This window comes from Gopherus flavomarginatus, chromosome 17 (genome assembly GCF_025201925.1).
Source record: "Gopherus flavomarginatus isolate rGopFla2 chromosome 17, rGopFla2.mat.asm, whole genome shotgun sequence".
In the NCBI taxonomy this organism is placed as follows: domain Eukaryota; kingdom Metazoa; phylum Chordata; order Testudines; family Testudinidae; genus Gopherus; species Gopherus flavomarginatus.
Window position 1 is genome coordinate 2413978 of NC_066633.1, and position 25700 is coordinate 2439677.

Sequence of the window (25700 nt, forward strand, 5' to 3'; positions counted from 1 at the left end):
AGGCTCTGTTTGCAGGCAGGACTTCCTGTGAGTCAGGCTGGGAGGAATGAAGGCTTGGGATCTTACAGTGACATGTGATCATGTCACATGAACTGATATCCATCTTTAACCTGGTGCTTTTCCAGTGGAGGGGGTGGGGTTGGAAACCCAGAGGGACAAAGGATTCATGTCTTATGCAAAAGGTATATAAAGGAGGTAGAACAGAACAAAGTGGGGAGAGAAGCCATCATGAAGAATCCCCCAACTACCACCTGAGCTGGAACAAGAGCTGTACCAGGGGAAGGAATTGTGCCCAGGCCTGGAAGGTGTCCAGTCTGAGGAAAAAACTTACTGAAGCATCTCTAAAGGTGAGGTTATCTGTATTCAGTTTGATTAGACATAGATTTGCACATTTTATTTTGTTTTGCTTGATGACTTACTTTGTTCTGTCTGTTACTACTTGGAACCACTTAAATCCTACTTTCTGTATTTAATAAAATCACGTCTTACTTATTAATTGAGCCAGAGTATGTATTAATACCAGGGAGAGCAAACAGTGGTGCATATCTATCAGTTTTATAGAGGGTGGACAATGTATGAGTTTACCCTGCATAAGCTGTATACAGGGTAAAACGGATTTATTTGGGTTTACACCCGTTGGGAGTTGGGCATCTGAGTGTTAAAGACAAGCACACTTCTGTGAGCTGCTTTCAGGCAAACCTGCAGCTTTGGGGCAGGTAATTCAGACCCTGGGTCTGTGTTGGGACAGACAGAAGTGTCTGGCTCAGCAAGACAGGGTGCTGGAGTCCTGAGCTGGCAGGGAGAACAGGAGCAAAGGTAGTCTTGGCACATCAGGTGGCAGCTCCCAGGGGAGTTTCTGTGATCCAACCCGTCACACCTGGTCTCTTCCTGCACAGTCAGGGAATGCAGGATCCCTGCTCTACCCTTCCTAGCACTCAGGTTCTATAGCTGGAGCCAGAGCAGATCTACCTTTGCTCTGAGTCTTGCCATAAGCAGCTCAGGGCAGAGACCAACATGGGAGCGGGGGGCACCTTTTGTTGTGACTATCCCATCCTTCCTGTATGTCGCTGAGATGCCCATTGTGATCTAAAATACTGTCTGGGAAAGTGGGGAGCAGCTGTCGGTCTCCAGCAGATGTGGGGACTCAGCCCGCAGCACCCTCCACCCCCAGCACTGCCTGCCTTTGCTTTTCCAAGGAGAGGATTGTTTTCCAAGTGTGGGAAAGCGGCAGTGAAGCACCGGCTCTCCAGTCAGCAGCGCGGATGGCCTCTCAGCACGCCAGGCCCTTCCGAAAGGAAAACATTTAAGCAGGTGCTTTCCTGGGCTCCCTGCCCAGCCTGGCACAGCAGGCTCCAGAGTCAGAGCCCAGCTGTCACTCACACAGGGAGCAAATGCTAATAACAGCTTCAGCTTGATCCTGGTTGTCATCTCTCAGCTGGGCTTCCCAAAACAAAATTCCTTCTGCGGGGGACTGGCCCGCTGGTGGCTTTCTGGGCCACAGGCCTGGATTGCAACAGCTATAAAACTCAGGTACAACAAACCCTGGGGGACTCATCCAGTCAAACCTCTCCTGCTTTTCTCAGGGACGTCAGCTCAGATGAAGGCGTTCGGATTAACCTTTGGGGAACAGGCTGCCATCATTCGGGGCTTGGGTGCATGGTTTGGCTGCAGCTTCCCAGTTGTTGAGGCCAGCACCATCCTTAATTCACCGGAGAGTGTGAGCCCTGGGCCTGCAGCTCCTCCCTCAGACTGAGAGCAGGGCATGGGATGGAGCTCACCGTAGTGGGTTCCTCTTGCTGTCTGGAAACAAGAGGAGCCTCTCTGCCGGCCAGCGGGGAGAGGGGGTTGGAGCAGCCAGTACAGTGCTCTAGCAGGGCTGAATTCTCCACACGCAGGCCATTGGTATTGCTGCTTTGTGGCTATCAGTGGCAGTGACGGACTCTGCCCGGAATATGCCTCAGCTAATCAGGAAACAGGTTAATGGGGCTGCTGGAAACCACTGAGCTCCGTTTGTCTTTCAAAAAGGAATTAAAACAGAGCTTCTGACCCCTGTGCTCATTGCAGATCCCAAGGCATTTGCACAGGAAAGAGGCCGCAGGCCCCAGTGCCCAAAGGCAAGTCCACCACAGGTAGCTCTATTCTGCCTCCTGAGAGGTCCCTGCCTTGGGAATTCCTGGAACAGAACCAGATTAACACACCACTCAGGAGTTAAGTATGGGCCCAATCCTGCCTGTTACTGGGCCCCTCCTGGGTCCTGTCAAGCATCTCAGCTCCTGTTGATAACCGTGGAAGATGTGGGCACTTGGCACTGTGCAGTTTGGGACCTGATAGCACCAAGCCAAGAAGAGATTTGTGTCCTCACTTCTGAATGGAATTATCTGAGGCACAGCCAGGGCCTGGCTGCTTCCAGACATTTTCCTTCAGCCAATCAAAATCCCACTTCCGGCTCTGCTCACACCCTTTTCCTTTGCATAGTCCGCCTCTCTGGGATTGAATGGCTCTGGGAAGTTAGAGCCCAGCTTTCAACTTGGTGGAGGGCAGGAATGATTGATAGTAACAAGTCCCAGAGCAATATTCCTGGAGTGACATGTACGTGGATCGGGATAAGTTCTGAGTCCTCTGTGACACAGCATCCTGCTAGCTCCGTCCATGCTCCACTGAGAGAGGATGGCGATTCTCTGTGGAAATTTGCAGTTGTGCATCTTATGTGTGCCTCCCTTAGTTCTCTGGGGACGGCTACGGGCCCCATCCCCTCTGCTCCCCCAGCAAACAAGGCTGACGAAGTCACCAGGCCCTGAGACAGATTCGAAGGAAGTCCAAGTGCCCCGTTCTCTGTGAGTCAGGACCTTGAGGCTTTGTCTGAGGGCAGGTGATGTCCCAGCTTCAGGCCACCGCTGGCAGCTTACTTTTGCTAGGCTGCTTTGAAGCACGTCACCTGGGCAGAGCCAGGTGCAGACACCTGAGTAGTTCCAGCAGTTAGAGAGCTGGGCAGTGACTTGGTGCCTTCCCACCCTCTCAGCTGGAACCCCAACAAATCCTCCCTCCCAGCCTCGCAGGCAGAGACCCAGGCACGTTGCACAGAAGCTATTGACTAGCAATGAGCAGGCTTCCAAAGGGCATGCCTGGGCCGACCCTGGAGAGGCCCCCGGAGGAACGGTATGTCCAGCCTACAGGTCTTGGTCCTTGCTGACCCCTCCGCGCCGGGCCAGGGGTGGTGTCTGTAACACTAGCACAGCAATGGCTGCACTGATCAAATGTTTGCGATGTTCCCAAGGTCCTCAGAAGAAACTCAGACCAGCTGGCAGCAGCATGTCACTTCCTCTCCCCTCCAGCCTCGCCGACCCCAGTGCCACCAGTCAGCCGTCCCGAGACCGGGCCTGGGCCCGCCAGGCAGAGGCGCATGTGGTTTGCCAAGTTGTATTTTTCTGGAGCCAGCCAGCATTCATTTCCCAAAAGAAGGTCGCCCACTTCCTGCCGGACCCCACGGGGGGCAATTAGCTCTCATGTAAGTATAATGTTTGTGCAGAGAACAATGGTGCCCTGTGTGTGACAGAGACAGCAAGAAACGCCATCAGAGGGAGGTGTGGTGGCTGTGGCAGGCAAGAGAAACCCCAGTGAGGGAGCAGGGCTTCCAGCACATGGCAGAGTACAGCAATGTCCTGGGGCTCCCAGGCGAAGCACTGGGACCAGGCATGGCCTTCGGCCCTTCCCTGGGGTGTTGCGTTGCCCTGTGTGTGCTGCATGCCATGTGGAGGTGGTGCTGGCTGTCTGGCTAACACAGAGGGCAATGAAAGCCTTGACACAGCAGCTTCCTTCGCTTGGATTTGCAGAAGCCCCTTTCCTTGCCTGCCTTGCTTGTGCCAGGCTGGGGACAGATTGCACTGTCTGGGAGGGGGGGCTTGTGCCCCTCTCGCATGGGGAAAAGGCAGATGGTGCCTGAGAACAGACCACAGGCTGGGCTTAGAGGAGAAGGGACAGGAAGCCCTGATGGCAGCCTAAGGGCAGCAGCAGCAAGGGGCTTACCCTGAGCCCGGTGAGGGATGCAGACCCGGGGTGGGGATCTGGAGAGAGCCAGAGGGGGCTGGTCTGGGGCAGGAGGATGCTTGTCCTTGTTACTAATTATCAGTGTTTATTCACAGCAATGGATGAGCCCAGCCCGTTGTAGCCACACACACCATGGTCCTTGCCCTGAGGGACTTGCAGGCTGAGGGAAGGTTTCTGTAGGACATTGAGCTGAGCCCATGAATAGTGCAGACATTGGGCAACATCTGTTCCTTCCCTGCCTCTCCCCGCAGCTTGGCAGGCTCCCCCAGCCTGTGGCCCCGTGGTTTGGGATACAGGAGGACGATTACCCTGTGCTCTGCTTGGCTGGGGTTGCTTTAGCTCCACTCGGGCATTTGTGGTTAGCCTCTAATCATGGCAGTAAATATAATTCTTCCTTCCTTACTTTTAACGGTGAGTCCAGGAATAAGAGGCTCCTAAAAATGGCACTATCCATAACACAGCACAATGGGTGTATTAGAAAGGCAGCTGACGACACTGAGACTAGCTGTAAGGCAAGGTCTTCTCTGCATCCCTGGAAAGCTCAAGGAACTGTCTGCTTCTCAGCCCGATGGCCTCTAGCCTCCCCGCGCCTTGTCACTAGCTGGTTGTTTTGCAGCAGGCCCCTGGACTAAAGGAAACTCTGTGAATGGAGGGCTGGGAAAGCGAATTGCTCTTGCTGCCCTGCTGTCTGCACAACCATAAGCTGTTCCAGACGGGACACTCTGTACGCCGCTGTTGGATTCCATTGCAATGATCCTTTCCATCCCTTTATGACGGTGACTTACCCAGACCTCTCCGTGAGCAGCCTCCCTGGGTGGGGGCAGGTGGGGGAGCACCCAGCCCTGGGGATACCACCTCTTCCTCGTTGCCATGGCCTGTACCTGTGCTCTGGGGCAGCCACCCCTGCCTGCATCCTGCTGGGTTTGTGATGCTAACAAGTGCTGAGGTTCGGGGTGCTCCCAGCAGCCCCAGTCACTACCTACACTTGGTCAGCCAATGACCCAGGAACAGTACCAGCGGCAAGGGCCCAGTGGCAAGGAGGCCTGTGCAGAGACCGCATCAGAGCTGGGGACAAGGCACCGGGGAGCAAAAGAATAAGGAGTCTGGTGGCTTTGCCCACGCATCAGAGCAGGTCACTCCTGTGCTGAGGAAGATGCACATAGAAGGTAACAACCTACTACTGATGCAGCAGCTGTTACTGGCCACACCTTTCTATTAAGGGTACATCCAGAAAGAGTTTAGCAGGGTTAATAAACGATTATTAGACGTTCAGAATCCAACAGATGAAGAAATTGCTCCTAACCCATCAACAGCCCCTCCGATTGAGGGCTTTACAGACACCTAGAGCGCACGCCCTTTGTGTCTGTAGCACGTGATCATTTAGTAACCTTTATGAACTATGAATAAATATCCCCTTAATACAAAGTGTGTCTGTTACCCTTTTAGCTCTGTGCCTTGGTGCTGATGGTCCCAGGTCCACCCTTGCTGACAGCCCCGCAGTGACACATCCTCAATGCAATGGAGCCACCCACCTGCAGAGGTGTTCACTCTAGGACTCCGCCTAAGGCCCCCAAACTTCAGAGGGCCCTTGGAAAGCAGACTCTCCCATGGCCATCCAACGGCCGATTGACCGAGGGCTTGGCACCCCCAGGGAAGTGGGTGCTGACGTCTTCAGAGTCCCAAAGCTGAGGGGCTAAAGAAATGCCTTCGTAGGCAGGAGGAAGAGCCTGGCCTTAGGCCGTGGCCAGCGCTTCCCCTGGCCCACAACTCACCAGTCTCCTTGTGTTCGGCACCATGAATCCTGACTCAGAACCTCTGGGAAAAGGAACGGAGCTTAGCAATGCAGACAGGCTGAGTGCACTTGAAGTTCATGTCCCAGACTCTAATGAAGCCATTGCCTTCTTGGCAGGAGATTTCTAATTAGTGATGATTTGGTGTGCAGAGCAGGGAAAGAGAGGGCCCGGCCCCTGGGGCTGGGGCTTTCCTCCTTGAACTTGTTCTTTGGGCTCTATCTGCTGTGAATATTTGCTACCATGCCAGAGGCAGAGAGTGCTTGCTTTGGAATTCACCTCTCCCAGGCTGACACCACAAGTCAAGGCTAATCTCAACCTCCCGCTGACACCCTCGCCTCTCTGTAAGCCATTAAAACACAGAGCAGCGCCACTCCCACCGAGTCCGACAGATGGTGAGCAGCAAATCCCGGCTGGGACAGGGTTATCCGCTTCGCTCTTTTCGCCACTCCCCCCCACAACCTTCTCCCAATCTTTTTCATATTTGTCCAAATTCAGTTCACCCAGCAGCCCGTCCAGTTCAGAGAGGGTTCTCCCAGCAGAGAAGAGGGCAAAGAAGATATGTATGAGTCAACCCCTTTGCATCGCCGGAGTTAGCGCTAAGCTATTTGGGACCTCGGTAAATACTTCTCCTCATTGGGACACTGCCCCCCAGCCCCATGATATGCTGCTATCAGATGCACCAATATTATGATTATTATTTATTCTTTATATTGAGAGAGCATCTCAGAGCTCCAGTTATGGGCTGGAACCCGCTGTGCTAGGGGCTGTGTGCTGCTTGCCGTAAATCTCCTGCAGGCTGTGGACAATCTGCTTGTCAGATCACTCAGTGATGCCACCAAGAAAGAAAACACGGCCAGTGTGTGTTACGGTGGGGAGGGCTGGACTTACGGTTTGTGCAGCATCAGCAGCATCTTCAGAAGTTTCCTCACCTTCCAGGAACGATACTTACTATAGATGCATGTTGTAACCTTTGAGATGCACACAGAGCTGGTGAAAGACATCACAATGCCAACCCTGGAGACGAAAACTTTCTGCTTAGCCCCAGAATGAGCACAGCTCAGGAAACACAAGGCCAGCATCCTCCATACCAGGAGTTCTCAACCTTTTCCTTTCTGAGCCCCCACCTTCCCCAAAAAAATGCTATAAAAACTCCATGGCCCAGTTGTGCCACAATAACTATTTTTCTGCATATAAAAGCCAGGGCTGGTATTAGGGGGAAGCAAGCAGGGCACCTGCCCAGAGCCCCACACCACGCAAAGCTATGCTGCTCGAGCTTTGGCTTCAGCCCGGGGGGGTGGGGCTCAGGGCAGCAAGGGCTTTCTGAAGGGGCCTCGGACTCCGGGTTGAGAACTGCTGCTCCACACCGCACCCTTCCTGTGTGCCCCTGTCCTGTCCCAGAAGGAATACCTCTGCCAGGGGAGGCAGGGGACAGATAGTCTTTGGCCTCTCTGCTTAGACTTCCAACAGGGTAGGACTTGGTCCTTTTCTCCAAGGCGGTCGCTGCAGATCAGGATCAGCTAAAGCTCCCGGATGAAAACGATTGTTGACAGCTCAGCTCCCCAGGCCCAGTGGAACACTCTGCACTAAGGGTAAAGCTTGTCTGTGCAGCAGACAGAGCTGTCTCTGGGCTGGGCCCAGGCTGTGGCATGGACTCCCCTGGGACTAAGAGAAAAGGTCATACGGGAAGGCTGGGTCAGACCAGGGGGGTTGAACCCAGGTTTCCAGTTCTCAGGGTCCAGACCACTGGTCCTCTCTCCTTTTGCATGTGTCTTTGCTATCTTCACAGATATCTTTGGGAATGAGGCTTGTGACACCGGCAGGCCAGGTGCCAGCTCATACCAAGGTCCCCACGTGCCAACTGGACATTGATAGATACATAGCTGGAATCTCTCTGCCTTTGGCCCCTGAACTGCCTCTGGCCCTCCAGCCACCTGTGCTAAGGGGACCCTGGCCCCCCTCTTGGGAGGCCAGTGGCTGTTGGCATCTGGAGCTGTGGTGGGCACAGAGGAGGGAGCAGCCAGGCACTTCCTGCGCATTCCCCTCGCTGCAGCGTTCATGGGCTGCCAGGGCTGAGCCCAATAGTTTCATTCCGTTTGTGGGAAGCTGGCCGCCTCATGCAAATCTGAAGCCTGACCAGAGGAACCTGTTCAAGGTCTGCAGATGAAAGAGGCCCCTGAGACAGCCTGCAGCACTGGGCCCCTTGTGGAAACGGGCTGGCACACACAAGCACACCTCCCTCACACCTTTCCTCCCCAGGTAGAGGGACACCTCCTGCCATCGCCTGGTGGGAAAACCTCCCCCGATTCTGGGAGAGCTTGGCCTGAGTGAGGGCTGCACAGCTGGATGCAGCTTGTGAGCAGCACCCAGTCCCCCTCTGTGGGGAGCAATGGAGGCTCTCTCCTATGCTGGCATTTCGATGGCTCCAGGCAGGGAGCTCTGAGCAGCTGCAGGGCCCTGGAGCCATGGAAATCACGTCCCACACTCAGCCTCCCCCAGCTCTGGCCATTAGCCGCTGCCAGGCATGACCCTGCCTGTGGAGAGTGCAGCAGAGGCCGACAATGTGCTGGCTGCTTGTCTCTGTCACCATGGCTCCGGAGGGTGAAGGTTCCCTCGGCTGCCTCGCCGGGCTCCAGCCCGGACAGCAGGGCAAGCAGGACACACGCTGAGCAGGAAGCGCCTGCTGCTCTCCTCTTCCAGCAAGTGTCTTTGTTGGTCAGTTTTCGCATCCTGAGCCTCGCTCCAGGTTTTCAGTTGCTGCTTAATCAGCATTCCAAAGAGATATCTGCACTGACGGGCACAGCCGAAGGAAAGCCTTGGCCCAGGTTTGCTGTCCCGGCACCTGAGAGCACCAGTGTGTGGGTGCAGGGAGCTGGAGGCAGGCCTTTGCCACCTCTTTGAACCCAGCTCAGTCATTCCCTGTTCCCCCCACCCAAGTGAGTCCAGGGGGGCACAGGCCAGTTCTCAGCGAACACAAGCTCACATCAAAAAAGCCATTGGCAGTCACTGCAGTGATGCCAGGGGTGGAAAGAGTCCTGGACGCAGGTGTCTTCCTGGGGACGATACATCCAGGTCAGAGCGCAGGAGCTCTGCCCGGGGCCGCCGGGCATTCCCATGGCCTGGGATGTACTGAACCTGCCCCGCGAACAGAAGAGTCAGCCCCAGAGAGCCGATTTCCGATCAGGGCTGCTGCCATTGGCGGCGTGGCTAGTGGGAAGGGCACAGCCAGATGGCAGCCACACCAGGAGCAAGCAAAAGCAGCACAAGAACCCAGAACAGTCCTGTCAAGGGACCCAGTTGCTTCTCAGGGTTATAATTCCAAGGGTAACTCACGACTGCAGTAAACGTTCCCTGAGCAGCTCTGCTGCTTGGGCTCCTGAGGACTCTTCGTTTGCTGGTATTTACTTGCTTTTCAAAGAGCTTCGCCATGTTTGTCAAACCCACCAGCTGTCAAGAGCTTAGAGATTGGGAGAGTGCAAAGAAATGGAGCACGAAACTCAGAGATCCGTGGAGCTTGTGGAAAGCTGCCCACATGTAAATCCAGCCCTGGGGGCACAGGTGGGCTCTGCGAGGGGGAAGGCTGTGACACATGTCAGTTGCAGTGTAGGCACAAGGCCAGCAGTGTCTGTGTCGGCCTGCGCTGAGATGCTCCCTTGGCATGTTAGAGTTGGGCAGGCTTGGGGGAGGGGGCTGGAGCATTTTCTCTTACCAATAATGGAAAGAGAGAGGCTGTCACAAAATCTCCTGGCTGGGGAAGTTTCCCTGGCCAGCTGTTTGAACATCACTAGGAGCTGCAGGTAAATCATACCTCGCCCCAAGGGACAGGCTGAGACAGACCCAGCATTTCCGTGCTGTGCACTGGAGTCTTAGAAGAAGGGACTAATCATCTTTCTGGGAACAGGGAACCTCGGATGAACTTTGCTTCTAGCAGCCTGTGCTCTGCATAGGGATTTACCAAACCTAGTCCCAGTGGGAGCTGTTAGATATTGGGAGGGGGGGAAGAAGTCTCAGCATGCCTACTGTTGACCTACAGACTTGGCACAGAGGGTGTGGGGCAAAGATTCAAGTGATGCCAACAAATGAAGGTCCAGGCAACCCATGTACAGAATAGCTTGTGAATCACATGGACCAGGGCAGACATGCACATGCTCCATGATGACTAGCCTATACCCTTCTAAGAGCCCTCTGTTAGGGCTTTGCATGGCTCTGATGGGCTATTGTCCTGAGGACACCTACTGACACGCTAGCCAGTCTCAAAACGTTGGCTTCAATTCTGGGAAGCTAGACAGGCCAGCCAGGAGCTCGAGTGGTCACAACTGCTGTCAGGGTGAGCAGCTGGCAGGCTGAGTTTAACCAGAAGGGAGTTGGCAGAGTAGATGTCATGAGTCCTGCATATTTCAGGAGGCATCAGTACAGGCCCCCAAGAGAGGAGTAAATAAGGGACAAGAGAGAGAGAAATAGATCAGTGTGATGGCTGATGCTGCTGGCTTTGGCTTGGAAATATGTTCCCAGCACGGGCGAAATACCTGGTGTCCTGCCTGTTGCAGCTAAGGGAGTGTCTGAGGCCCCAGTTAGTGACACAGTAACAAAGGAGGGCTTCTCCCTGGCTCCCAAACGACCCACTGCCTTACCCAGTCTCTTGTAGGCATGTTTGTTCTCCAAACGTAGCTCAGATCAGTGAAAACACAGTTCCACAGCACACCCAGGGACAGCTTCCAGGGTTTCCCCATTTATTTCTCAGGTGCCTTTTGCCTCCCATCCCAGCAGGGGACCCAGGCAGTCCTAGCTCGCCGGGGCCTCCCTATTCCCAGAGATCAGGTCCTGAACGCCCCATAGCCAGGTTCTCGGCCCTTTCCCAGACCGTCTGTCAGCCTGACTCACCCAAACACCCCCTCACTGGGTCTCTCTTTGTCCTGTTAATGCCCCAGGTGCAGCCCCACCCCCTTCACTGACAGAACTGGGAGCCCCTGTTCTGGCACAGGGGAGCTGGACCAGGCACAGGGGCAGGCAGAGGGGCTCCCCACCGCCCTTGGGATGCTGTTCCATCCCTGACATTCCATCCTCCCCTGATATTCAGTCCTCATTTCCCTTTTCTCTGTCCAGCCCAGGATCCCTCTATAAGCCAAAGCGATTGCTGACTCTCTCCTTGCTGCTGACCCCTTCCGGTCTCTGTCAGCGGCGAGGCTGCAGGTGCTGACATGGTTGTGTGCTGGTTTCAGAGGAATGACTCGCTCTCCCCACACCTGCATTTCCCAAGAAAAGCTGGGCCTTAGGCTCCAGCTGTGCAAAGAGACACCCTGGCAGTGAGCAGACCCAGCCCTGGACATCGTGCTCCCTGCCATGTCAAAGGGGCTTCATCTGGCTCCCTCCCACCTCTCCCTGAAATCCCGCTGGGGATCTTGCGTTTGATCTGAGCCCTGGCTGTGCTGCCAGACTTGTACAAATGAGCCCTGGCTGCATGGTGAGTGCAGCTGGCATTCTGCTGGTGTGAGACCCTCCCTGAGGCTCTCCTGGGAGATCTGCTCTATCTAGAGGAGGGAGGGCAGGAAAGGCCTGTTGCTGTCACTGCCTAGTCTGGCTTCATCGCGTAAGCTGGGAGGTGCTCACTAGCACTGCACACCCTGCCCGGTCATTCCTCGGCACAGATCCTGTCTCTCACCAGCTCTCCTTAGGCCAGGCCCACTGGATCAGAACTGAGCCTGGCCTGCTGGGACTGCAGCCTCCATGGGTCACCCCTAGGCCTGCTGTGTTGAAGGTGAGGGCAGATGCAGGCATTGAGCCCGAACTCTGGCCTCACTCTGATCTGGATCCAAACACCCCCTTGACGAGAGATTTGACCCCGAACTACAGGGCTAGGCTTGGCAAGTGCCTCTCGACTGCACCCTTGCTACCAAGAGGATGTGAGAGTTTGTTTTGGCCGCGGCACCCCCTCTGTGGAGGAAAGCCAGGGCTGTGTTCTTCAGGCAGGATGTGGCTAATCTCCTGTACAGTCTTTGAAGCGCTAGACATTTCTCAGTGTCCCAGGGCTGACAAGCCCTTCCCTCCAGAGTCAGCACTCCCGGCCCTGTCCACACTGGCTGAGCTGTGTTGGGCCTGGAGAGAGGCTTTGGCACAATGTTCACAAGCAGCCTCTCATCTTGGGTGCTTCCATTTATGGGGTGCCCATAGTTAGACCCCGGGGCTGAGATCCTCAGCCCTGCACTGGCCCCTTCACGCTGGGTAAAAGAGCTGCAGTGGCATAAAGGGGCCCTAAAACGTCAGCTCTGTTCAGGGAGCTTTCCCTGGGATCGGCGCTGCAGAAGAAGGCAGCTGTAGGACGGCATTACAAGGACTCCTTGCAAACCCTGGTGTAGGGCTTGTGCCAGGAGTGGGAGGGGTGTGCTGGAGTGGGGGCACAGCCCAGCCCTAGGGAGATTCCTGGCAATGATGTGGTCCATAGGCATCTGTGTTACTCCAGGGGCCTAAGCTGGAGCAGCTCAGGGTCAGCTGGGCACAATGATGGCTTAAAGCTATGGTAGCCTCCTGCAGCGCCTCTAATGCATTAGCATCAGCAGAGATGTCCTACTGCTCTGGAACCAGTACTGAGATTCTTAGCACTGGGAGAGCAGCCAGTGGCTTTCACGCCCTCTGCTTACCAGGTGGTCTGTTTCTGTTTCCATGTCTCCAAGGGCTTTGTGTGGTATGTGAGGCTCAGGAGCTCTTTGCATGATCTTTTCCCTTTGGAGCCCAAGGGTGGGAGTAGCAAAAAGAGAAGGGAGGTGTTATAACAAAACCATTGCATCAGCTCCTGCTGCTGCAGAGCGGAGACAGGAATTCCCTTGCAAACTCAGGGCTTGTCTACATCAGAAAGTTGCAGCGCTGGTGAGGGAGTTACAGCGCTGCAACTTTGAAGGTGTACACATCTGCAGGGCACCACCAGCGCTGCAACTCCCTGTTTGCAGCGCTGGCCGTACTCCCGTTTTGTCTCGGGTGTAGAGGATCCAGCGCTGGTGATCCAGCGCTGGTAATCCAATGTAGACACTTACCAGCGCTTTTCTTGACCTCCGTGGAAGGAGGAAGCCTCTGGTAATCAAGCTGGTCTCCTTTCCCGGTTTGCTCTCTCGTTCCCGGAGCCCAGAGCAAGCAGGTCTCCTTCCCTGCGGTTTGCTGGGTGGCTCCGGGAACGCGAGAGCAAACCGCGGCGAAGCGGGTCTCCTTTCCCGGTTTGCTCTCTCGTTCCCGGAGCCCCGAGCAAGCAGGTCTCCTTCCCTGCGGTTTGCTGGGTGGCTCCGGGAACGAGAGAGCAAACCGCGGCGAAGCGGGTCTCCTTTCTCGGTTTGCTCTCTCGTTCCCGGAGCCCCGAGCAAGCAGGTCTCCTTCCCTGCGGTTTGCTGGGTGGCTCCGGGAACGAGAGAGCAAACCGCGGCGAAGCGGGTCTCCTTTCCCGGTTTGCTCTCGCGTTCCCGGAGCCCAGAGCAAGCAGGTCTCCTTCCCTGCGGTTTGCTGGGTGGCTCCGGGAACGAGAGAGCAAACCGCGGCGAAGCGGGTCTCCTTTCCCGGTTTGCTCTCGCGTTCCCGGAGCCCAGAGCAAGCAGGTCTCCTTCCCTGCGGTTTGCTGGGTGGCTCCGGGAACGAGAGAGCAAACCGCGGCGAAGCGGGTCTCCTTTCCCAGTTTGCTCTCTCGTTCCCGGAGCCCCGAGCAAGCAGGTCTCCTTCCCTGCGGTTTGCTGGGTGGCTCCGGGAACGAGAGAGCAAACCGCGGCGAAGCGGGTCTCCTTTCCCGGTTTGCTCTCTCGTTCCCGGAGCCCCGAGCAAGCAGGTCTCCTTCCCTGCGGTTTGCTGGGTGGCTCCGGGAACGAGAGAGCAAACCGCGGCGAAGCGGGTCTCCTTTCCCGGTTTGCTCTCTCGTTCCCGGAGCCCCGAGCAAGCAGGTCTCCTTCCCTGCGGTTTGCTGGGTGGATCCGGGAACGAGAGAGCAAACCGCGGCGAAGCGGGTCTCCTTTCCCGGTTTGCTCTCGCGTTCCCCGAACCGCCGAGCAAGCAGGTCTCCTTCCCTGCGGTTTGCAGGGGGGTTCGCGGAACGCGAGAGCAAACCGCGGCGAAGCTGGTCTCCTTTCCCGGTTTGCTCTCGCGTTCCCGGAACCCCCCTTGAAGCCGCCCAACAGCGCTGCAGTGTGGCCACATCTAACACCACTTGCAGCGCTGGTTGCTGTAAGTGTGGCCACTCTGCAGCGCTGGCCCTATACAGCTGTACTAATACAGCTGTAACAACCAGCGCTGCAAAACTTTAGATGTAGACATGGCCTCAGTAACAGACCATAGAACTCAGACTCCAAACCCCTAATTTGCAGAAGGGCTCTGGCTCCAATTTCACCCCGCTCCTGGCAGAGGATCAGATTGCTTTGCTCTGTAGCTCATGACATGGAGGTCCTTCCTCCAGAGCCTGCCCTGGTGATAAGCACAGAGCAGGCTGCAGCAATGGGATTCTGTGTCAGGAGAGACAATAGAGTCATTATAGCACTGAGCCCATGTAAGGAGCTTTTTCATCTTCAAAGCACACAGTGCTCACTAATGAATCCTCATAAGATAGGCAGAAGTTAGTACTAACGCCATGTTATACATGGGGAAACTGAGGCACACAGAGGGGAAAATCACCTGCTCAAGTTTATACTGCAGGTCATTGCTGGGGCTAAAACCCAGGGGTTCCTGACTCCCAGCCCTCTGCTCAGGCCACACCTCTCCGAACTGCAGCTCACTGCAGACGTAGGGGGTGATCAAAGGCTTCTGATGAGCAACTCTACACTAGCCACGCCTCATGCTGACACACCTTCAACTGGGCTGCCCCGCCCAGGCAGAGAGGCACTGCCAGGGAACAGAGCTGAGGCTGGGAATTGGGATAGCATCCCTGTCAGAGCAGCGTTCGACACTAATGGCCCATCAATGGTTAAAGTAACCAGTTTTAAATCCAAATAAGTTGTGGAGCAGTGTCCAGCCCCTTCCCTGCAGGGTCCCCACAGAGCTGCTGTTTCAATCCGTCAGCTCAGCGAACTGCAAACGTTCTGCCCTTGTTAGCACGGAGTTGCCCACGGGCTGGGGGCAGCACGGAGGATTTCAGGCACACCGCTCCATCACGGCAGCCAGACCGCAGCAGGCCTCTGCCGTCCCTGGAGCATCCTGCCAAGCTGAGCAAAGGGGATGGGTGCTGCGCATGTCCCCCCAGGATCCAGCTGGCCACTCCGCTGCTCAGCACGGCGGGCCCTTGAGCCCTGCTTTTGTTCACGTAATGGGACTGGACAAGACGCCTGAGCTCACCTCAGATCTCAGTGCAGCCCTTTGTTTTGGCAGGTTTAAGCAGTAACTCAGCAGCTGCACAGTCTCACCCTGGATGCTGCCAGTGGGTGCGCGAGGGGCCCCATCCCAGTCCCAGTCTATATAACACACCCATCTCCCCACTGCGCAGGCACACGCCTTAGCACCCAGCACACCGACTAGATCCAGAGTCTCTGCCCGATGGGTTCAAGACCCTGTACGTCCCACTCGCTGTGTTCAGGCTGCCCGGCACCTTACCCATCGCTTCCCTAAAGCAGGAACCCAAGCCTATAGGCAATGCGACCTCTTGGCTGGACTAAGACCCCAGCTCCACCACGCAGTGTCTGCTGCCTCCCAGGCACCTCCACACACTGCACTGACTGCTGGGGCAGGGCTGCACCTGACCCCGCTGCCTCAATGGGTCCCTGTGAAAAACTCCCTTAGGATTTAACAGAGAACGAGATCTCCACTATCACACCCTGGAGCCCTCGTTTGTTTCTACAGGGCACTACTCAGTTCCTGTCCGTCAGGGGGAAAGCAGCCCCCTGTGACTGGCTATGCAGTGGGGAGACTCGGGGAGTCACCAACCCATGGATTAGCTGCCCTGGGATGCTAGGAAGCACGGCTTGCTGGGACCCTTGGATGGGATATTTAGGAGCGGGATGAGGCTGTGTAATTAGAACTGCACAGGGCTGGGAGCTGGTGGCTGGGCATCCTGCTCCTTGTCTCTTTGCTGTCAGGCTTGGCCCAAGTCCTGGGGTCTCCTCTTGGTGCTAATTAGAATCAAGAGTCAAATATGATTCCTCAGTAATAAGAAAAGGAAACAATTAACCTTCTGCTTCTCCCCAGGGGAGGGAGGCCAGTCTCCCCAAGGAGACTTTTCCAGAGCATGGACTAGAACAGCTGCAAATACACGCAGGGCCAAGGACCAGCTTCCTGGGAGCTGTGTGTCTGGCAGTTCCACCACGGATTGCTGTCTGAAAGGATCACATCCAAGGATTCACGTTTCACCTCCAGCTTGAATTGCCCAGGTTCTCGGCACCACCATGTTCTGACACTATCTATAGCTCTCTCTGCCTCCCAATGTCACTCGAATTGGGAGGCCATTCTTGTCTGTGTGCAATGAGTTCTCTGGGTCACCATCCAGTTCCCAGCGGCAGGCTGTCCACGTCACAAACCCACACACAGCTGCTCCTCATCTAGGAGGCAACAGATTGAATGGGCCATGGAGCTCAACCTGGGGTGAGGCTTGGCTTGCTGCTGCCGGAGCTGTCCCCGTCTGTGGATGAACAGAGGATACACTCTAGGCCGGTCACTCCGGCACCTTTCACAGATGCCGAACTTCAGGTGACAAAAGTCTATTCCCGGCTCTGGACTTGGGTTCCTGGTAGAGTTGCCAGAGTGCTGTGGGCTCGTCACATCTCTGATGATGTCACTGCAAGCACAGGCAGGTCGAGTACTCCAGTTCTCTCTCCATGCCCCGACTTGCTCTTTATGTCTGAGGCATTTGATGGGGAGAAGCAGGCTCACTGATTGGGCCTGCCAGCTGGGGTGGGGTGGAGGGGTTGCTAGGCCAATGGCTGGGCTGGGAGTCCACAGTAGGGCTCCTGGCTCCTTCAGAAAGCCAGTGTTATCACCCCATTACTCTTGTCTGGCCACTGAGGGCTGCATTGTTTTGGGGTCACAAGAGAGGTGCCCCTCCTCCCTAGGGGCTGCTGCAGAGCAGTGGGGGGTGCTCCCCCCGGGGGAGAGCCCATCTCTCCATGGCCCCCCAATCCTCCAGCAGACTTTGCTGCCCAGAGCTGGAGAGGCTGCAGCTGGGGAACGCCTGGCTTTTGTGAAGGAGCCGCTGCTTCTATGTGGAAGTGGCCCTTTGCATCTGGTGGGAGGTGCTGGGCTGACAGCCCTGGGAAGGGCAGCTTTCCTCTGACTGGCCACAGGACAGGCTTAGCAGCCTTGCAGCAACCCTGAGCTGGAGGGAGAGGGCTCGATCCCCAGCCTTTCTGCTCTGGGGGGCAGCGGTGCTAGCTGGGGGGTGCTTTTGTGACAGGGACCCTTCTCCCACTGGATAGAGACCAAACATTCCATACTGGCCACTGGACACTCGCCAGGCGGCCTGTGTGAAGCAGCTGTCTGCATTCCCCTCCCCACCCCGCCTGCCTCCTCACAGCTGGGGAACTAGAGAGGTTTCCATTGTGCCTGGAAACCAGCAAACCTGGCCCGCAGGGGGAGCGAATTTGAGCCCTGGGCCCCTTGCTGAGATGCTCAGCCCCACTCCCCATCTGCTCCCATTTAGAGACAGCTCAAGTGTCCCAGGTGATGGTAGCTGGCAGCTCAGAGTGTGAGGGGAGAGGCGTCTGTCCTAGCCTGGAGGGATCTCTCCTCCTCCCCAGTGAGGGCGAGGGATACCTGGCTTCCCTCCCTGTCTGGGGCAAGAGGCAGGACATGCTCCGGTGGGGGTAGCGGGGGCTGCAGAGCGAGCAGGGCTTGGTGAACACCCAGCAGCCAGGCTTGGGGCTGGCTCAGTTCATTGCAGATTCACAGACCTTAGTGCTCTTTGCCTGTCAGTGCCAGCGTGGGGTGGGAGGTGGGGTCAGACTAGCCCTCAGAGGGCCCAGGGCACTGGAGAGCAGCAGTGGGAGCTGGGAAAGCTTCACAGCCCTGGAGCTGTCCCTCACTGGAGCAGATGCCACGGCCGAGGGCAGCTCCATGAAAGCCTCCCCCATCCCCATAGTGGCCCTTTGTGCAGCTGGCCACAGGCACAGCTCATGCACACAGCTTCTCTGCTCCCCTGGTGCTCTACTCAGCCAGCAAGAGCCCAGGTGTCGCCCCAGCCCCCTGCCCCAGGCATCATTCAGCCTCCTGGTGATGGGGGACCTGGGTTGAGAGGAGCAAAGCAACCACAGGAAACACAAAGAGGAAGGGAAAATAGAAGGAAAAGAGGAATGGGAGGGAAGGGAGGTAACAGAGGGAGAAAAGGGAGAAGGTAGTAACTGCCATGGCCAGGAGTGAATGTAGGGGGCAGGCAGCCACCCTTCTCATGGCCCTGCGGGGTGTCTCGATGGCCCCGTGGACACACCAGCAGGGCAGGGGCCAGGCTGCTCTGACACAACCAGTGGCCCCAAGCTGGGTGTGCTAAGACATGCATGAGAACACGTCACAGAAGGGGGCATGAAAAGAGCCTTTGGGCACCACAGCCCCTGGTGGGAGATGGAAGGGTGTAGACACCAGAGGAGCTTTGTGTAATTGCTAGAGAGCTGCAACCCTCACGCAGTGTCCCTTCCTAAATAGCTGTTTAAGGCCTGGCGATCGGGCCAGGCCGCCCAGCACTGCCCAGCAGGGGAGCAGGGTCCATAGACAAGCTGAGAGTTAACTGCAGGGGAACTCACCCCTCTTCCAGCTGCTGTTCTGTTTCCCTCCAGGTTTTTCATTCCCACTGCACAGATTCATCAGGACTGTGGCATCTGCTGTCCGTCAGTCCTGCAGGCAGCAGACCCGTGTCTCTGAATGCGGTGAGTGACCACACGGAGACAGTAAGGTTGTGGCAGGAGTTCCCAGCCCCACATCTCTGGAGAAAAAGTCCTGAAGTGGTGGGGGGTGTCATAAACAGATAGCTAAGGGTTAATGTCTCTTTCACCTGAAGCACCTGACCAGAGGACCAATCAGGAAACCGGATTTTTTCAACTTTGGGTGGAGGGAATTGAGTGTCTAAGGTCTTTGTTTTCTGGCTGCCTGCTTTTCTCTGAGCTTTGGAGAAGTAGTTCTATTTTCTAGTCTTCTTTTTCCAAGTGTAAGGACAAAGAGATCAGATAGTAAGTTATATGGTTTCTTTTCTTTGGTATTTGCATGAATATAAGTGCTGAAGTGCTTTGATTTGTATTCTTTTGGAATAAGGCTGTTTATTCAATATTCTTTTAAGCAATTGACCCTGTGTTGTATCATCTAATACAGAGAGAACATTTGTACTTATTTTTCTTTCTTTTTATATAAAGCTTTCTTTTAAGACCTGTTGGAGTTTTTCTTTACTTCAGGGAAATTGAGTCTGTACTCACCAGGGAATTGGTGGGAGGAAGGAATCGGGGAGATCTGTGTGTTGGATTGCTAGCCTGATGTTGCATTCCCTCTGGGGGAATAGGAAAGTACTTTTTGTTTCCAGGATTGGGAACAGAGAGGGAGATTCACTCTGTTTGGATTCACAGAGCTGGTGTCTGTGTATCTCTCCAGGAGCACCTGGAGGGGGGAAGGGAAAAAGGATTATTTCCCTTTGTTGTGAGACTCAAGGGATTTGGGTCTTGGGGTCCCCAGGGAAGGTTTTTCAGAGGGACCAGAGTGCCCCAAAACACTCTAATTTTTTGGGTGGTGGCAGCAGGTACCAGGTCCAAGCTGGTAACTAAGCTTGGAGGTTTTCATGCTAACCCCCATATTTTGGACGCTAAGGTCCAAATCTGGGACTAAGGTTATTACATGAGTGGCAGCTGGTGGGAGATAGACAGAACCCAGAAGCCAGTAGAAATATTATATTTTTCTTTTCTCTGCTAAGGGCTTTTTAGCAGAGAGAAGCAGTTGGTTTTAAAAGGGAACCAGAGAGAATTTTTTTTTTTTCTGCTCTCTCTCGCAGTTTGTGGCTTGCATGTTAAGGGTCTTTTGTCATGCAATAGCCCTCCCATTAGGAGGCAAGTACCGGCACTTATATGCATGCAAATGAAGTGGTTTTTCTGGTTTCCCTTCATTGAACATTAGCTAGAGAGAGAAAAAGAAAAAAGCACTGTTGCTAGGCAGACTTCAGGAGGCAACAGAGAACCTGCAGTTCAGAAGATAAACACCGGAGGGCACCCCAACACAAGAAAACAGGAACCATGACTTCTAAGGCAAAAATTGACGCCGAAGAACAAATCAAAGAAGCTGAACACAGGCGACAGATGGAGATGAAAGAAAAGGAAGAAAGCATCAAACTGGCAGCCTTCCAAAGAGAACAGGCGGCCCAAGAGGCAGCACACAAAAGAAAACTAGAAGAAGAAGAGGTGGCCCACCGCCGAGAAATGGAAAAGCACCGCCGAGAAATGGAAAAACAACAAAAAGAAATGGAAAAACAACAAAAAGAGAATGAAGAGAAGGAAAAACAGAGAAAACATGAACTGGAATTGGCAAAAGCTGGGCTGCATGTGCCAGCCAACCCTAACAACCCGGTGCCAAATATTGCTCCACAGCACAGGAAATTTCCCACCTACAAGGCAGGTGATGACACCGAGGCCTTCTTGGAAAATTTTGAAAGAGCCTGTCTTGGGTACAGCATTCCCGAAGACCAGTACATGGTAGAATTGAGGTCACAGCTCAGTGGACCTTTAGCAGAGGTGGCAGCTGAAATGCCTAAGCACCAAATGAATGACTATAAACTTTTTCTAACCAAGGCCAGATACAGGATGGGGATAACCCCAGATCATGCCCGTCGGCGCTTCAGAACCCAAAAGTGGAAACCAGAGGTGTCATTTCCCAAACACGCCTACTACATTGCAAAAAACTATGAGGCCTGGCTAACAGAAAACAACATTCAAACCTTGGAAGAACTGAACCTCCTCATACAAATGGAGCAGTTCTTGGATGGTGTTCCTGAAGACATCACACGGTACATACAAGATGGAAACCCCAAGAATATCGCTGAGGCGGGGGAGATTGGAGCCAAATGGATGGAACTGGCAGAAAGCAAGAAAGCTACTGTCAAGGGGAACGATTACCCCAGGGGGCACACAGACCATAAACCCTACAACCGAGGACAGCCAAAGACCCCACATACCACCCAAGTAAAGCCACAGATACCCTACCCTTCAACCTCACCAGTCTCCAGTAACTCACCTCGGCCCAGTGACCCATCAGATGGAAGATGCTTTAAGTGTAATGAACTGGGACATATCAAGGCCAAGTGTCCCAAGAACACCATGCGAGTGCAATTCATTACACCACCATCACACCAAAAATCCCCAGGCCCGGATGCCTCTCAAATACCCTTGGAGCGAAGGGAAAATTTGAGAGTGGGCGGAAAGAAGGTTACTGCGTGGAGAGACACGGGGGCACAAGTGTCAGCTATCCACCAATCCTTCGTTGACCCCAAATTCATCAACCCAAAGGCCAAAGTTACAATTTACCCCTTCATGTCACAAGCTGTAGACTTGCCTACAGCTCAACTGCCTGTCCAGTACAAAGGCTGGTCAGGAATGTGGACTTTTGCAGTCTATGACAATTATCCTATCCCCATGCTACTGGGGGAAGACTTGGCCAACCAGGTGAGGCGGGCCAAGAGAGTGGGAATGGTTACACGTAGCCAAACCAGGCAAGCTTCCAGACCCATTCCTGTTCCTGAACCGTCCACAGAGGCCCCGTCTGTGTTACCAGAGACCCAGACAGAGGTAGTGGACCCGGATTCCATGCCTACCACTGAAACAGCCACAGCACCTCCAGTCCCAGGCCCGGAACTGGAACAGCAACCAGCACCAGCAAGTGCAACCACATCTTCAAACTCAACGCCAGAGGGCGCCAGCGAGCCAGAACTGGCAGAAGCAAAAGACAGCCATACCCAAAAGGCTCAGCCAGAGCCTAAAATACCCTCAGGTGCACCAGCGGAGAGCGGTTCACCAGCAACGGAAACAACCCCATCACCTACAGCGCTTCCAGAGGGACCAAGCCCAAGTCCACAGTCTGAGGAAGAACTGGTGACCCCAGCCTCAAGGGAACAGTTCCAGGCTGAGCAGGAAGCGAATGACAGCCTTCAGAAAGCTTGGGCAGCGGCACGGAGCACCCCACCGCCTCTCAGCTCTTCTAATCGATCCCGGTTTGTTATAGACCAAGGACTTTTGTACAAGGAAATTCTTTCTGGTGGACACCGGGAAGAATGGCAGCCGCAAAAACAGTTGGTGGTTCCAACTAAGTACCGGGGGAAGCTCTTAAGCTTAGCCCATGATCATCCCAGTGGCCATGCTGGGGTTAACAGAACCAAAGACCGGTTGGGGAAGTCCTTCCACTGGGAGGGGATGGGCAAGGATGTTGCCAAGTATGTCCGGTCTTGTGAGGTATGCCAAAGAGTGGGAAAGCCTCAAGACCAGGTCAAGGCCCCTCTCCAGCCACTCCCCATAATTGAGGTCCCATTTCAGCGAGTAGCTGTGGATATTCTGGGCCCTTTCCCAAAAAAGACGCCCAGAGGAAAGCAGTACGTACTGACTTTAGTGGACTTTGCTACCCGATGGCCAGAAGCAGTCGCTCTAGGCAACACCAGGGCTAACACTGTGTGCCTGGCCCTAACAGACATCTTTGCCAGGGTAGGTTGGCCCTCTGACATCCTTACAGATTCAGGGTCTAATTTCCTGGCAGGGACCATGGAAAAACTGTGGGAAACTCATGGGGTGAATCACTTGGTTGCCACCCCGTACCACCATCAAACCAATGGCCTGGTGGAAAGGTTCAATGGAACTTTGGGGGCCATGATACGTAAATTCATCAACGAATTCTCCAATAATTGGGACCTAGTGTTGCAGCAGTTGCTGTTTGCCTACAGGGCTGTACCACATCCCAGTTTAGGGTTTTCACCATTTGAACTTGTGTATGGTCACGAGGTTAAGGGGCCATTACAGTTGGTGAAGCAGCAATGGGAGGGGTTTACGCCTTCTCCAGGAACTAACATTCTGGACTTTGTAAGCAACCTACAAAGCACCCTCCGACACTCTTTAGCCCTTGCTAGAGAGAACCTAAAGGATGCTCAAAAAGAGCAAAAGGCCTGGTATGACAGACATGCCAGAGATCGGTCCTTCAAGGTAGGAGACCAGGTTATGGTCTTGAAGGCGCAACAGGCCCATAAGATGGAAGCATCATGGGAAGGGCCCTTCACGGTCCAAGAGCGCCTGGGAGCTGTAAACTACCTCATAGCATTTCCCAATTCCTCACTAAAGCCTAAAGTGTACCATGTTAATTCTCTCAAGCCTTTCTATTCCAGAGACTTACAGGTTTGTCAGTTTACAGTCCAGGGAGATGATGCTGAGTGGCCTGACGGTGTCTACTACGACGGGAAAAAAGACGGTGGCGTGGAAGAGGTGAACCTCTCAACCACCCTGGAACGTCTGCAGCGGCAACAAATCAAGGAGCTGTGCACTAGCTTCGCCCCATTGTTCTCAGCCACCCCAGGACGGACTGAACGGGCATACCACTCCATTGATACAGGTAATGCTCACCCAATCAGAACCCCTCCCTACCGAGTGTCTCCTCATGCCCAAGCTGCTATAGAACGGGAGATCCAAAACATGCTACAGATGGGTATAATCCGCTCATCTACCAGTGCATGGGCATCTCCAGTGGTTCTGGTACCCAAACCAGATGGGGAAATACGCTTTTGCGTGGACTACCGTAAGCTAAATGCTGTAACTCGTCCGGACAACTATCCAATGCCACGCACCGATGAGCTATTGGAGAAGTTGGGACGGGCCCAGTTCATCTCTACAATAGACTTAACCAAGGGGTACTGGCAAGTACCGCTAGATGAACCTGCCAAGGAGAGGTCAGCATTCGTCACCCATGCGGGGGTGTATGAATTCAATGTCCTTCCTTTTGGCCTTCGTAATGCACCCGCCACCTTCCAGAGGCTGGTAGATGGTCTACTAGCTGGACTGGGAGAATTTGCAGTTGCCTACCTCGATGATGTGGCCATTTTTTCAGACTCCTGGCCCGAACACCTACTACACCTGGAAAAGGTCTTTGAGCGCATCAGGCAGGCAGGACTAACTGTTAAGGCCAAAAAGTGTCAAATAGGCCAAAACAGAGTGACTTACCTGGGGCACCAGGTGGGTCGAGGAACCATAAACCCCCTACAGGCCAAGGTGGATGCTATCCAAAAGTGGCCTGTCCCACGGTCCAAGAAGCAGGTCCAATCCTTCTTAGGCTTGGCCGGATACTACAGGCGATTTGTACCCCACTACAGCCAAATCGCTGCCCCACTGACCGACCTGACCAAAAAGACCCAGCCAAATGCAGTTAAGTGGACTGATGAGTGTCAAAAGGCCTTTACCCAACTTAAGGCAACGCTCATGTCTGACCCTGTGCTCAGGGCCCCGAATTTTGACAAGCCATTCCTAGTAACCACCGATGCATCTGAGCGTGGTATAGGAGCAGTGCTCATGCAGGAAGCAACAGATCACAACTTCCATCCTGTCGTGTTTCTCAGCAAGAAACTGTCTGAGAGGGAAAGTCACTGGTCAGTCAGTGAAAAGAAATGCTATGCCATTGTGTACGCCCTGGAAAAGCTACGCCCATATGTTTGGGGACGGCGGTTCCAACTACAAACTGACCATGCTGCACTAAAGTGGCTTCATACTGCCAAGGGGAACAACAAGAAACTTCTTCGTTGGAGTTTAGCTCTCCAAGATTTTGATTTTGAAATTCAACACATCACAGGAGCTTCTAATAAAGTTGCTAATGCACTCTCCCGTAAGAGTTTCCCAGAATTCAGTAGTTAAAAAGTGTTCTTAAAATGTAAAAGTCTGTTAGTTATATACTTAGGAGTATATGTAAAGGTGTATGTGTTGTATTAATCTGTTTATTTTCAAGTTCTAGAAGGAAATCGCCGCCAGTGAGCTTCCCCACTGTCTGCAATTTGGGGGGCGTGTCATAAACAGATAGCTAAGGGTTAATGTCTCTTTCACCTGAAGCACCTGACCAGAGGACCAATCAGGAAACCGGATTTTTTCAACTTTGGGTGGAGGGAATTGAGTGTCTAAGGTCTTTGTTTTCTGGCTGCCTGCTTTTCTCTGAGCTTTGGAGAAGTAGTTCTATTTTCTAGTCTTCTTTTTCCAAGTGTAAGGACAAAGAGATCAGATAGTAAGTTATATGGTTTCTTTTCTTTGGTATTTGCATGAATATAAGTGCTGAAGTGCTTTGATTTGTATTCTTTTGGAATAAGGCTGTTTATTCAATATTCTTTTAAGCAATTGACCCTGTGTTGTATCATCTAATACAGAGAGAACATTTGTACTTATTTTTCTTTCTTTTTATATAAAGCTTTCTTTTAAGACCTGTTGGAGTTTTTCTTTACTTCAGGGAAATTGAGTCTGTACTCACCAGGGAATTGGTGGGAGGAAGGAATCGGGAAGATCTGTGTGTTGGATTGCTAGCCTAATGTTGCATTCCCTCTGGGGGAATAGGAAAGTACTTTTTGTTTCCAGAATTGGGAACAGAGAGGGAGATTCACTCTGTTTGGATTCACAGAGCTGGTGTCTGTGTATCTCTCCAGGAGCACCTGGAGGGGGGAAGGGAAAAAGGATTATTTCCCTTTGTTGTGAGACTCAAGGGATTTGGGTCTTGGGGTCCCCAGGGAAGGTTTTTCAGAGGGACCAGAGTGCCCCAAAACACTCTAATTTTTTGGGTGGTGGCAGCAGGTACCAGGTCCAAGCTGGTAACTAAGCTTGGAGGTTTTCATGCTAACCCCCATATTTTGGACGCTAAGGTCCAAATCTGGGACTAAGGTTATTACAGGGGGTCCTGGAAGCTCAGAGGGCCCTACACAGTAACCCAACTGGGGAACAAAAGCCCCTTTGCTGGTGGTGT